The following is a 14,072-nucleotide window of genomic DNA, read 5'->3' as shown; positions in this document are numbered from 1 at the left end:
GTTGGTAAGCAGACTGGTTGGTGAGTTCAGCTGGAAATTTTCTCTGGTTTTGTCTTTCATGTGTTGCCCTACCATGTGCTCCTTGCTGTGAAGGCCAGTTATAGGTGGGGGACAGGGGCCATCTCTTTGTTACTGGTGTAAATTTGGTCAGGGGACACACTGGGCATAGAGTTGCCACCTCATCCCTTTAAACCCGAACACATATTAATTACACAGGTTCTGTGGCTGATTAAGGTGGTAATTTAACTCACTTGCTGCCTTATCTGCATTTAACTAGCCTCAGAACCTGTGTAATTCCTATGTGTTCGGGTTTAAAGGGATGAGGTGGCAACTCTAAATGGGCATCTTTGCTGCCATTGTGCTATGTGCTGGGTGTCCAATGTGCCCCTGTGCCTTTAAGGAGGATTGGGCTACCTCCAGGCCCACCTGCCCCTTATCTATCTATTAGAAAGCATGTGCTTCCACTGTGGAGACTATCATAAATCTATAAGGGTTAGGACTGCAAGTAATACAGGGTGCCGTGAAGGGGCCTTGCAGCTCCCGCATGTGTTTGCAAATGTGTGCTAACTAAACCCCAGTTTTTAACACATACTGTTGGACAGGTTAATTTGGTTGGTAAGCAGACTGATTGGTGAGTTGAACTGGGAATTTTCTCTGGTTTGTTCTTTCAGGTGTCAGAGGTAGCCAGGTCAAGAACAAGGTTAGCAGACTTTCAAGAAGCAGGAACCAGAGCTAAAGACAATCCAGCACTGAGGCCAGGCAGACTCTCAGTTTAAATAAGCTGCTGGGCACCATGATCTATGGATGTGTGCGTACACCTAAGTGTAAGCGCACATGTCTGCACGTATGCACCAATGCTCATCCTCCTGCATATTCTAGTCCTTGTCCTTCTGCTTAAGCTATTATGCTCACTATCCTGCACATGCGCATAAAAATGAACACCTGCTGCACGGAAATGGGCATCTGCTGTGCGACTCGAGATCCCTGACACCATGTATGGGGGGAGGGTGGTTGAAGTGGGTTCAACAAAATAAACTAACCTGCATCCCTCAGCCACACATTCGAGGTGGACGGTGGAAACTCGAATGTGTGAATAGAGGAATTACTCCCACTGTGCTATTATGTTCTGACGGCAGCGCTGATCAAGCACAAATGTTCCAACAGGGTGGTTGTACAGAAACCAATCGGTAGGAACATTTCCGCTTGGTTAGTTTATATTCTGATGGCGGGGAAGTCTCCCCCCTGTCAGAATACAGAGGCATAGAGGGAGTATTCTCCCATTAACACATTCAAGGTGGATGGGGAAATTAAGTCATTTTTTTTTATTGTTCAACCCGCTGATTGAACGAAAAAAAAAAAAAGAATCATTCATGGGCTGTTTTAGTTAGCACTTTAAGAGCCGGATCACACTGAGGCAGCATGACTTGCAGCGCGACTGCTTCAGGCGACCTGCACACGACAGCAGCGGCGACTTGCAAAATTACTTTTATATAGAAGCCAATGCAAGTCACCCCCAAAGTAGTACAGGAACCTTTTTCTAAGTCGGAGCGACTTGAGTCGCTCCTATTAGAATAGTTCCATTCCAGAACGGAACATGACTTGTCAGGCGGCTACGTCGCCTGACAAGTCGTCCCAGTGTGAACCGGCTCTAAGGCCCATTCACACCTGAGCATTTTGTAGCTTGAAGCCTGAAGCTACAAAACGCCGAAGGGGAAAAAAAATCAATTATTCTCTATGGAGATGATTCTCCACTCCAAAACTCCTGAAGCCAGAAGCTCCAAAACACCTGAAGCTCAAACAAGTTCTGGAACTTTTTCTTTAGGCAGATTTGGGCGTTTTTCTGCTTTTTACATTAATGACCTTTTGACCTGTACAAAATCACAGGTAAAAATCGTGTCAAAAATTGCACGACTTTCTGCCTGAAAACGCTACGCTCAGGTGTGAATAGGGCCTAAGGGTTGGTTCACACCAGATGCTGTGGGACTGCATTGGGTGGCTATTCCAGCATAGTCCCACCACATGGACAAGGCAAAATGGCTTATCTCCTATGTGCCTGGTTCACACCACTGCGTTGCTTTGGTGTGCAGGCACAATGAGCTGAAAAAATAGTACTGCATGCAGTGCTTTTTTCAGTGCAGCGCAGTGCAAGGCAATCCACTGCCTCACACCACATGGCCAGCAATTAAACTTTATGAGATGTCTGTGCGACATTTGGTTAAAAAAAAAAAAAAAAAAGGAAATAGTGCAATCCGCTAAACTCAGCGCATGATCACTGCGCTGATCTCAGCCGCATTGAACAGCACACAGGCCGCTGCGCTGCAGTGAACCAGCTCTAATAGAGTGTCTCAGTTTAAGGTGTAAGAGCTCATTCATACAGGCAGAAAAAACACTGCATTTAGATACTTAAAATAGATAGTATCGTTCACATCTAAACGCATCACTATAGTAATCAATGTGCCCACACACAGCTGCGTCTACATAGAAAAATGTGTGCTGCCTTTAGTCACGCTTAGAGAAAAAAGTAGGACACAGCTGCAGACTTTACGCGCATAAACGTGAGTACTTTAGATGTGTAATTTATGCATGATCTTCTAGCTCTACCAGAAGGCTGAAAAAGCACGTATGCCCGTGTGAATGAGCCCTAAGCCTGACTATTGATGGATTGTTTTTTTTAGTTTTTTTTCCATCAGCCAGTGGGCTGATGAAAAAAAACAAATGAATTCCCCATCTACACAAGTGAGGTGGATAGAGGAATCCTCCCCACTGTGCTTTTGTATTCTGACAGTGGGGACTCCTCCTGATTAGCTGTAGGCACTGATTGAAAATTTTCCAACTTTCCAGTTCAAAAGAAGACGATCATTAGATCGACTTCTCTCAAGCAGGAACAGGCTTCTTCACCAGTCTTCGGGTACCCAGCATGGCCATGTTAACTGGGGGAAGCCGGCTGTGCCCCCTTGAGACATCACAGCAAGCTTCTCACTGCCCATGCACGAGTCACACCACGCGCTGTGATTGGTTCCACAGCCTCCTGGAACCTTCCAGCATGAGTGGGTGTGGGTACTTGCTGGAATTAGGTACCTGCCCCCCCCCCCAAAAAAAAGTCCCAAAGAGTTTTGGGGGGGGGGAGCATCAGATTAGTGGAACTCCCCTAATAGGGTGAAGTTCCGCTTTAAGACCTGGGCTTCAACAGCCATGCCATTAAAACCAGCAACCGTAAAGCAGAGTAGTAACCAGTGGTGCCAGATCTAGCCTGTCTGGGGGTACATTAGCCTGTCAGGGGGTGGGCCTTGGCACAGAGCAACCACATATTTACGTACCACATTACAAAAATAGCTGTGCCGAGAGCGCGCACCCTGCACACTCCCTGCACAGTTACCGGTGGCTAACAGAAAGCTTCCAATCGCTGCTTGCAATCGGCAGCTTTCCGATCATGTGACCACTGTGACAGCGGTCAAACACAGCGGTCACATAATCCCCGCCTCCCGGCATCGGAAACCCCTTAAAGGGCTGGGAGGTGCCAGCATCAAGGTGTTAAAAAAATCAGGTGGACATACTGTACCATTAACACACCTTCATTTTATCCTTGCGTGTCAGGACCTGTATTACCTGCTGGTGGAACTGTGGTTCCCAGAGCTGAGGGGCACAGTACCGGTTGCCACCAGTGGGTGTCTCTGAACAGAACCCAGTAATTAGGCTCCCCCTAATGCTGGCTGCTGGAAAGCTATATAACCCATCCCTTGACTTTTCGTTAGTGCTTTAGTGTTTTGCCTGTTAGCCATATCCCTGCTCGCTGATTATCCTGATCCCTGCCTTATCCTGAGTCATGTTACCCCCATCTCTGCTGCCCTCTGAGCTCTTTTAGATTGTATCACTGCTGTGAAATCTCTAGTCAGATAAGGAAAATGCAAACTGAACTTTGTTCCGCCTCTACTCCAAGCCTGGTCAGAGATACTATTTCCGGTCTCAATTTCCAGTTGATTCACACAAATTTAGTTCTGCCTCTGGACACCAAGAATCTCTTTCTTCATTAGCCTTAGCAATCATAGCTGCTACTAAGGACTCCTTGTTTCCAATCAATCAGTACTCAGATTCCAATAGCTGTACTTCCCCTGCATTTAACCCACCAGAGGCTCCCTCTACTGCTCCGCTGCCCCTGGCTACCTCTCAGAAATCCTATTGCCTATTATTATCCCAGCGCTTTGGCAGAAGAGGAACAGAGGAAGCATGAGAAGCGGACTCCACTGCTGCCTGGAGGAGACACAGGAGGAGGACACCACAGCCCGGTAAGTGCCAGACCTCCTGTCAGCCGCGAGCCACCGCGGGGGGCTTGTACGATGCTTTCAGCCGCAAGCCACCCGCTGAGGGGGTTGGGGGGTTTGTTGTGAGTCTGCCATGAGCCACAGGGGGGGGGGGGTGATGTCGGCCGTGAGCCACCCGTGGGGGGGTGCTATATACTATCTGTGCTGCTGATCTATATACTATCTGTGATGCTGATCTATATACCCTATCTGTGATGCTGATCTATATACCATATCTGTAATGCTGAGCTATATACCCTATATCTGTGATTCTGGGGCTGTATACTCTGTCCTGTGGTTCTGGGGCTGTATACTCTGTCCTGTGATGCTGGGCTGTATACTCCTGACACTATGGGTGGAAGCTAGTGGAATACAGGGGACGAAGTGGATGGATTCTATAGTGGTGGGGCTTATGAGAAGCGGGAGGAGTCAAAGGAAGGGAGGGGTCTGCGCCCCCATCATAAAACTTCACCAGCCGCTACTGTCTGCTACTGCTACTTTTTCTGCTCCACTTCTGAGTACTGTCGCTTCTCTCCCATCAGCAGCACAATCTGCCTAGAGCCCTGAAATCACTTACAGGGTCCTGACATAAAAAGAAACCCACGCAATTCTGCCACTGTCAACTCCTGTGGCAACCATTGTCCAGCCTAATCCGATACCTGCTACTCCAGTCCAGCCTAATCCAATGCACGCTAGTCCAGTCGAGCCTGATCGCATGCCTGCCTCCGATGGTGCCAGTGCCTGCTGAAAAATTTCTACAAGTTACCAGTTTAGAGTTACAGAGGAGGTCTAGTACTAGAATTAATGCTCTTGCTCGATACCTCACACATGTGGAGCAAATACTGGTTATATATGTAGGCGTGACCTGCGTGCAAGCAGGCGGGAATGGGGGGCGTTTTTAAAAAATTTTGTTTATTTATTACATTTTTTTAAATTTTTACACTGCCACTACAAAAAGCTACTTTGTCTGAGCCTACTATAAAGAAGCCCTTCATTATTTTTTTTTAAATGTTATTTATTTATTTATTTTTTTTTTTTTTTCATCCGTGTCCCCAGAGAGCCCCCCCCTTACATCAGTGTCCCCAGAGAGCCCCCCCCTTACATCAGTGTCCCCAGAGAGCCCCCCTTACATCAGTGTCCCCAGAGAGCCCCCCCCTTACATCAGTGTCCCCAGAGAGCCCCCCCCCTTACATCAGTGTCCCCAGAGAGCCCCCCCTTACATCAGTGTCCCCAGAGAGCCCCCCCTTACATCAGTATCCCCAGAGAGCCCCCCCTTACATCAGTGTCCCCAGAGAGCCCCCCCTTACATCAGTGTCCCCAGAGAGCCCCCCTTACATCAGTGTCCCCAGAGAGCCCCCCCTTACATCAGTGTCCCCAGAGAGCCCCCCCTTACATCAGTGTCCCCAGAGGCCCCCCTTACATCAGTGTCCCCAGAGAGCCCCCCCCCTTACATCAGTGTCCCCAGAGAGCCCCCCCCTTACATCAGTGTCCCCAGAGAGCCCCCCCTTACATCAGAGGCCCCCCTTACATCAGGGTCCCCAGACAGCCGCCCCCCCCTCCAGAGGTTCCCCTGTACCTGGCTGGTCTCCGCTGTCTGTTCTCCTCCAACCCACAGCACATCTCTGTGGGAGACGATGATCTGCAGCTCTATGTTGCCTGTGGGCGGCGGGATCTCCCTGGGGCTAGTAGTTCTCTTTCTTCCCTAGTGTTTACAGTGGAGAGGGGAGGGGCCTTTGACCTGGGCATGTATCAGTAACCGTGTACAAGCAGAGCCGACTCACTTGTACACTGAAGAGTGAAACTGATAGATGCTCGGGTCAGAGGCCTCTCCCCTTTCTACTGTATAGACTCAGGAAGAGAACTACTAGCCCCAGGGAGATCCCGCTGCCCACAAGCAACATAGAGCTGCCGATCGTCGCCTCCCCCCACTGCATTCTAAATGGACAGCCAGAGGTGCAGGGGGAGATGCCGGGTCCTGGAGCCCCCCCACAGCGGCAGAATGGCAGGGCCCAGTTGCAAGTGCGACTGCTGCAACAGTGAAAGTTCTGACACTGGAGATATATATACAGAGGTGATGGTATATAGATGGGGAGGGGAGATATATATACACAGACAGAGGTGATGGTATATAGATGGTGGAGGGGAGGTATATATACACACACAGAGGTGATGGTATATAGGTGGGGAGGGTAGGTATATAGATGAGGGAGGGGAGGTATATATACATACAAAGGGGATGGTATATAGATGGGGGGAGGGGATGGTATATAGATGAGGGAGGGGAGGTATATATACAGAGGTCATGGTATATAGAGGGGGAGGTATATCTACAGAGGTGATGCTATATAGATGGGGAGGTATATATACAGAGGTGATGATATATAGACGGGGGAGGGGAGGTATATATACAGAGGTGATGGTTTATAGATGCGGAGGGAAGATATATATATACAGAGGTGATGGTATATAGATGGGGAGGGATATATACAGAGGTGATGGTATATAGATGGGGAGGTATATACACAGAGGTGATGGTATACAGATGGGGAGAGCTATATACAGAGGTGATGGTATATAGATGGGGAGGGGAGGTATATATACAGAGGTGATGGTATATAGATGGTGGAGGGGAGGTATATATACAAAGATGATGGTTTATAGATGCGGAGGGAAGATATATATATATACAGAGGTGATGGTATATGGATGGGGAGGGATATATACAGAGGTGATGGTATATAGATGGGGAGGGGAGGTATATACACAGAGGTGATGGTATATAGAGGGGGATAGATATATACAGAGGTGATGGTATATAGATGGGGAGGGGAGGTATATATACAGAGGTGATGGTATATAGATGGTGGAGAGGAGGTATATATACAGAGGTGATGGTATATAGATGGGGAGGGGAGGTATATATTCAGAAGTGATGGTATATAGATGGTGGAGAGGTATGGGTGTATAAAATATATATATATATATATATATATATATATATATATATATATATATATATATATATATTAGGGATGAGCCGAACACGCCCCGTTTCGGTTCACGGCAGAACATGCAAACAGGCAAAAAATTTGTGCGAACACGCGAACCCCGTTAAAGTCTATGGGACTCGAACGTGAAAAACCAAAAGTGCTAATTTTACAGGCTAATATGCAAGTTATTGTCATAAAAAGTGTTTGGGGACCCGGGTCCTGCCCCAGGGGACATGTATTAATGCAAAAAAAGTTTTAAAGACGGACGTTTTTTCGGGAGCAGTGATTTTAATAATGCTTAAAGTGAAACAATAAAAGTGTAATATTCCTTTAAAAATCGTGCCTGGGGGGTGTCTATAGTATACCTGTAAAGTGGCGCATTTTTCCCATGTTTAGAACAGTCCCTGCACAAAATGACATTCCTAAAGGAAAAAAAAGTCAAAAAATCAGTGAGACAAATGGTATGGGTACCCCCCCCTCCCCCCGTGGATATTAAGGTGAACCCTGCATCCAAATTTAAAAAAAAAAGGTGTGGGGCCCTGTCACAGACCTAGCCAGAACAGAGGCTGTTGGAGAGGACTGTATGCAAGCCTGTTGCCTTTTGATTATGGGCCCTGGATTTTCAATGGATTCATTCTGTTGGGACACATCCTGTGAGGAGATGCTGGTGTCATCAACCTGTGTTTATGTTAATTGAATGAGCTAATGACATTGTCCTCTATACAATGTAGGAGACGGGACGACTGCTATTGTGTTAATTAACTGTATGAAGCTCGGTGACCACAAGTCTGGGCAAAAGGTCATGTCTCAGTCACCTAGGCTGTATAAAGGATTAGATAATTAGCTCATGTTAATTAAGTTACAGTTGTATTGTTAGAGGAGGTTCCAACGGCATATAAAGTCTTGTAACTTTGATTCATAATAAACAGTCCATGTTAGCAGTGAAGCAAGTGTCGCCTTGTTTTCTGCTCAGAGAAGTTGGAATATCTGATATCTGTATACAGACTGGGAGGAAGTGGTATATGACGGAAGCACTCAAGCGGAGTGTGGGACGTTCCGTGACAGGCCCCCAGGCCCTATATACTCTGAACAGCAGTAGTAGTATACAGGCGGCCCCCGGGTTACAAACAAGATAGGGACTGTAGGTTTGTTCTTAAGTTGAATCTATTTGTAATTTGGAACAGGTACATTTTGTAAGTGTAGCTCCAGCCAAAAAATCTATTTTTAAGCTTTTTGGATAACATAGGGAAGGGTTATCATCACCCCTGTAACATTTGTTTTGCTGTCTGTGCCTCAGTTTAGAAGATTTCCTTGTCAAAAGAAGTTTATTGAGTATACAATGTTATAAAGATACATAAAGTAAGTTTACAAGGATCTATAAAGTAAGCTCATTGTTTTACAGTAGGGGTTATATAGGTAAATATCATGAAATTTCAAATATTAAACATTGGGTTCACGTAAACCTAAATTAAAGATATATATCATTTCTTTAGTTACTTTTGTAGGTATTTAAATGATTTATACCTACTATACATATTGTTTACAAGTAGAGTGTATATAGGTCAAATAAATTCTGATAATGAGCTTTAATCGTAAGGTGGAGAAAAGGAAAGAAGAAAAAGGGTTGAAAGGTAGAGGTATGGTCCACAAGGTTGTCCCGCTCGTCAGTTTATTATTCTTTTTAGTTCTCTTTGAAGCCTTAGAATGGGTGTCTCTGTAAGTCATTTAATCTGTTACCATGGCAACAGGACAGAGTCATTGAAGTTTGACAGGAACTGTTGTTTTATCCAAGGATGCCAAAGTTTTTCAAATTTTGGAATTTGATTTTGATCGATGGCTACCATCTTAGCATGGGACATTGTATTATTCATTCTGTGAATGGTTTCTGCTAGTACCAATGTAGGAGATTTCCATGCCTTGGCCACTGTTTGCTTTGCAGCCGTTATTAGTTGGATCATAAGTTTGAATTGAGAGAGTGTTAACCATTCCGGTTTTAGATTAAGTAAAGTTAAATATGGATCTGGTTGTATTATTTTTTTAAATATTTTAGATGCAATCACAAAGACTTCCTTCCAGAAGGTTTGGATTACTGGGCACGTCCACCATATGTGTAAATATGTGCCTATTTCTGGGCATCCTCGAAAACAAAGAGCTGAGGTATTAGGTGAATATTTTGCCACTCTAGCGGGTACAAGGTACCAGCGAGTTAGGACTTTATAATTTGTCTCCAGTGCTAAGATGTTGGGTGAAGATGACTTAGATGTGAGCCATATGTTAGACCAGTCCGTGTCTTCTAAAGTTCGTCCCAGGTCCTCCTCCCACCTCTGAACATAAGAGGGTCTATTAAGATTTGCTACTCCATATAATTGATTATAAAGTGATGAAATTGTACCTTTAGCAAATGGATCTTTTGTACAGATTGATTCAAAAATGGATCATTGGGATAATGGTGTATCCCCCTTTAGGAATGGTGTATAGAAATTTTTGATTTGGAGATATCTAAATATCTCAGAGTTTGGTAGATCATATTTTTCTCTAAGCGATGGGAATGAAAGGAATGATTTAGATGCTATGAAGTCATTTAGTGTCTGAATGCCTGATGTTGTCCAAGCTTTAAAAGAATTTGGGTAGCTCCATGCCGGATAAAAGGCCGGATTTCTGATAAAAGAAAGGAGAGGATTGTGTGGAGATTGTAACTGATATTTGTTTTTTAGTTTATCCCAGAGAGATAAGAAGTGTTTAGTTATGGGATTATGAATTTTAAAGCGGTCTTTAGGATCAAGCCATAATAAATTTGATATTAATAGAGGGTCATTTTCTGAAGCCTCTATAAATACCCATAATGGGATTTCCTGTTTTGCATGGTATTTGGACAGACTGGCCAAATGTGCTGCTCTGTAGTAGTTAGTAAAATTAGGGTATCCCAGGCCTCCTTTATTTTTGGGAAGATGTAGTGTGTGTATAGGTATACGTGGTTTAGAAGAGCCCCATATAAACGAAGTTGCTCTTTTTTGTACTATTCTCAAAAAATAGGAAGGAATTGGAATAGGGAGGACTCTGAATAGATAAAGCAATTTGGGTAGAATAGTCATTTTGATTGCATTAATCTTCCCTATCCAGGATAAAGGAAGTTGCGACCACTGTTTTATTAGATTTGTGATCTGTCTTAATACAGGAGGATAATTGGTTGAGAATAAGTCAGAATGAGATGCTGTTAAATGAATTCCAAGATATGGGATTGATTTTTCTGCCCATGTGAATGGGAGTGCAGCCCTAGCCGGGATCAATTCCATGTTTGTGAGTGAAATATTAAGCACTAGGCATTTCTTAGGATTAATCATAAGGCCGGATAGGGCTGCAAATCCATCAAGAGCTGGTATTAAGTTAGGACCAGAGACCTGTGGTGATGATAGAAAAAGTAATATATCGTCTGCAAATATACATAATTTGTGTGTAATACCTCCTACTTCAATGCCAGTTATAGTTTGGTTTGTTCTGATGTATTGGGCCATGGGTTCGAGTATAAGGGCAAATAATAAGGGAGATAATGGGCAACCCTGTCGGGTACCTCTTTCGATATTAAAGGCTTCAGATTTGTATCCAGCATATTTTATATAGGCTTTGGGTTTATTATATAATGCTTTGATCCATGTTAAAAAGTGGGGTCCAAAACCCCATTTTTGTAATGAATATTGCATATATTGCCAGGATATTGTGTCAAATGCCCTCTTAATATCGAGAGATAGAAAACATAAAGGGATTTTCCGTTTTTTAGCAATATGTGCCAATAACACTGCCCTGCGTATATTATCGCCTGCCTGTCTATTTGGCATGAAGCCTACTTGATCTCTATGTATTAATTTTCCTATAATGCTATTGAGGCGTTTTGCTATTATTTTTGCTAATAATTTAATATCGAGGTTTAACAGAGAGATAGGCCGATAATTCACACAGGAAGTATCATCAGAAAGGGGTTTTGGGATCATACAAACAATTGTCATTAGTGTTTCTTGCCGAAAAGAATGTCCATCTAGAAGTTTGTTAAAAGTTTCAGTGAGAATGGGAGAGAGTATTTCTGAGAATGTTTTATAGTATAAAGCCGAGTAGCCGTCTGGGCCTGGTCTTTTGTTAAGTTTTAGGTCTTTTATGGCGTTAGCAACTTCATCTATAGTTATAGGCTCATCCAAACTGCTTTTTTGATTCTGAGATAACTCAGGTAAGGTTATTTTTGAGAAGAAGGATTCAGCCTCTGTAGGATTAAATTCATTGTTTGTCTTGTATAAAGTTGCGAGATGTGAGTGAAATTTATGGACTATTTTAACTGGATTACAAGTATAAACATTTTTTGATAATTTCAAACGTATTGGTTTGAAAGATTTGTTAGTTGAATTTAATGCCCGAGCCAAATATGTACCTTGTTTGTTTGTATTCATGTAGAAATTGTGTTTGGAGTGTTTGAGGGATTTATCAACTGACTCAGTGAGAAATAGATCGTATTCCAATCTAGATTTTTCCAGATGAGATTTTGTACTCTGAGATGGATTATCTTGAAATGATATGTAGGCTGCATTAAAATTGAGTTCTAGTTTTTTTGCTAGATTTTTGCGTTCCCGTTTAAATAGTGCCATTTGTCTTTGTATTGTACCACGCAAGACAGGCTTATGAGCTTCCCACAGTGTTAATGGGGAGATGTCTGTTGTATTATTAATTGATATGTATTCCTTTAAAGCTTGTTCAATGGCCATCTGATGTAGTGGGTGTTTGAGCATTATGTCCGGTAAGTACCACGTTGGGTCATGCGCTTTTGGTATGGCTGAGGCTATAGTAGTGTATACTGCATTATGGTCAGACCACGGAATCGGAATTATATCTGATGCAATAATTTCTGGTATCATTCCTATTGTTAGAAAAATATGATCTATTCTGGTGAAGGTTTGATGAGGGTGCGAGAAATAAGTGAATTTCTTTTTCATTGGGTTACTTTCTCTCCATGAATCTACCAGATTGTATTTGGAAAGAAGTTGAGAAAAAGGTAATCTAGAGGTTATTTTGGATGGTGTAAAAGGTGATTTATCTAGAAATGGGAGGAGGACCTGGTTCGAATCCCCACACATTATTACTGTTCCTATTTTGTGTGTATTAATCACTTGTAATATATGTGAGAGGAATGGTGTAGGTTGTTTGTTAGGAGCGTAGTAGGAAATCACCGTGATTGCTGTATCCATTATATAACCCATGAGTATCAGGTATCTACCTTCTGGGTCTTTAATTTCTGATGATAAGGTGAATGGTGTGGATCGGTGAAATGCAATTAGAGTTCCCCTTTGCTTGGTACAGGCAGAAGCCGTGTAAATTTGTTGATAAAAAGGAGAAATATATTTTGGAGTAGAATCTTTGGTGAAGTGTGTTTCTTGGAGGCATACTATGTGAGCCTTCTTGTTATGGAAAGTACGGAAGGCTTTGGTCCTTTTTTGAGGGACATTTATTCCCTGAACATTCAGGGAAAGTATATTCAGTGGTGCCATGGCAATAGATCAAATAGTTTTGACTTACTTTTTGTTATGCAGAGCTGACTGCACAGATCAACCTGTGTGGACTGAAGAGATGAATAGATAGAAAAGAAACCAGTGAATTCTGGAGTAAAGAGTAAACAAAAAACATATGAGATTAGATGATACATTGTATAAATTATTTTTTGCAAGTAATCACAATTTACCCGTGAAAGAGAATAAATATCTCTCTCAGGGGAATAAGTGCCTTCGTCACACTCCCACATAATATGGTTGGGAGAATGAGGAGGGCTAATGGGGGTACACGGATCTTCCGCTTACAGGAGAGAAGTGCTATGTCAAAAGACATCAAAATGATGTTTCATTAATTGGAGTGCAGAATATAGTTTTTGTTGAAATTATTTATTCCAGGGTGGTTGTATATGGTTAGTCTTGCCCTAGGCTAAATAATTCAGTTAGAAAGGTACTGTTAATAACTTTGGTATTGATGAAGATAGTTTGAATTATTTTGGGATTTTAACCCTTTTAGAGTAAACAATTACATATTTTATTCATATGTAGCTGTTTAGATATGTTAACTCATAAAATTGAGGTTGTATTGCTTCAGATTAGAATAAACAAAAACATAATTCTAGGAACTAGTTAGGTAATAATATATTTGTTTTAAGAAAAGAAAGAAAAAGCTTCCATTACTTCTGGATTATTGAACATATTTGTCCTAAAAAGTGATAAATCTATTGTTATTACCTGATAATATATAACTGAACAAGAATTTCCTTATTTCACTTATATATTCTAAGGCTATATGAATCAGAAGTAATAAGAAATATAACTGGAATGTAAGATGATCCCACACAGTGTGTGACTATCAGAATGCAGTTACATTCAGTTATAAATACAGGTTTTTTTATAGAGAACCATCTCTTTAGTATAATAAATGAAGAGATATCAGGAATTAGGATGTCAGTCCATTGAATCTTCTTGGTCCATGGATGATGTGGCATAACAGCCTCTTTTGTGAGAATGATGATTCCCATTTTGTTCTGAAATTTTCTGGGTGCTGCCTGAAGGTGAAGATGATGCCATTCTTCTGCGTGTGGGAGAGTCGCTGCTTGTGGGTTCTGTCAGATTTAATTTTAAAAGGGTTTGTTGTAGTTCATCTGCTGATCTGCTTCTGTAAATTGTACCTTGGTAGTTAAATCTGACTGAAAAGGGGAAGCCCCATTGATACATAATGTTGTGGCGTTGCAGTCCCATTAGTTGGGGTTTCATGG

This window comes from Aquarana catesbeiana, linkage group LG02 (genome assembly GCF_042186555.1).
Source record: "Aquarana catesbeiana isolate 2022-GZ linkage group LG02, ASM4218655v1, whole genome shotgun sequence".
Classification (NCBI taxonomy): Eukaryota; Metazoa; Chordata; class Amphibia; order Anura; family Ranidae; genus Aquarana; species Aquarana catesbeiana.
Note: the sequence above shows the minus strand (reverse complement) of the source record.